The sequence below is a fragment of the Frankliniella occidentalis genome, unplaced genomic scaffold, assembly GCF_000697945.3.
Source record: "Frankliniella occidentalis isolate FOCC.00 unplaced genomic scaffold, Focc_3.1 Scaffold270, whole genome shotgun sequence".
Taxonomy (NCBI): domain Eukaryota; kingdom Metazoa; phylum Arthropoda; class Insecta; order Thysanoptera; family Thripidae; genus Frankliniella; species Frankliniella occidentalis.
In genome coordinates, this window is record NW_026267396.1 from 11,763 (window position 1) to 12,414 (window position 652).

The window sequence follows — 652 nt, forward strand, 5'->3', positions numbered from 1 at the left end:
CGCTGCTCGCTTCGGCTCTCCGTGTCGTAGGTTCGAATCTTGACTTTTGTTCTTTTTTTCATTTCTTTATTTTTTTACCTCAGCTAATGGAGACTAGCCAGGAATGTTCGGCTTGTGAATATAAACTGCCTTGCAAAGCCCGGTCGCTGAGGGATAAACAGTTTTCGAGAAATCAAAGTTCTAAAAATTTCAAACTACGACACAACTTTGAAACGATATAAAACTGGTTTCCCGATGCGTGTGGTGATCGCCCACTTCAGGATCTGTTCAGTTTTACTAGAGAAATCTACAGGCGAAGTCGGGGCGCTGTAGCTCAAATACTTTCCGAGAAAATAGCGATTTACATATTTTTTTCCGACATCGGCCGGCCGAAAGGGTGCTTTCTCGGGCGGTCCGGGGCGCAGGGCCGCGCGGGCTGGCCTGCAAACCTGTGACTCATATACCAGAGTCTGAGCGCGTTCGGAGTGTGGTCTGGTGGAAATTTCTGTCACGGAGCGGCCGAATGGGGGCACTTCTGGCTACCCGGGCCGGAGGCACGCGCGCCCCGCCGTTTGAAGGGTCTGGAAAGCCATGCCTCATTTATATGTGTCTGATGGTGATTCGTGTGTGGTCTGGTGGCTCAGGAAGTTGCGTGCTGGATCGCTGCTCAATT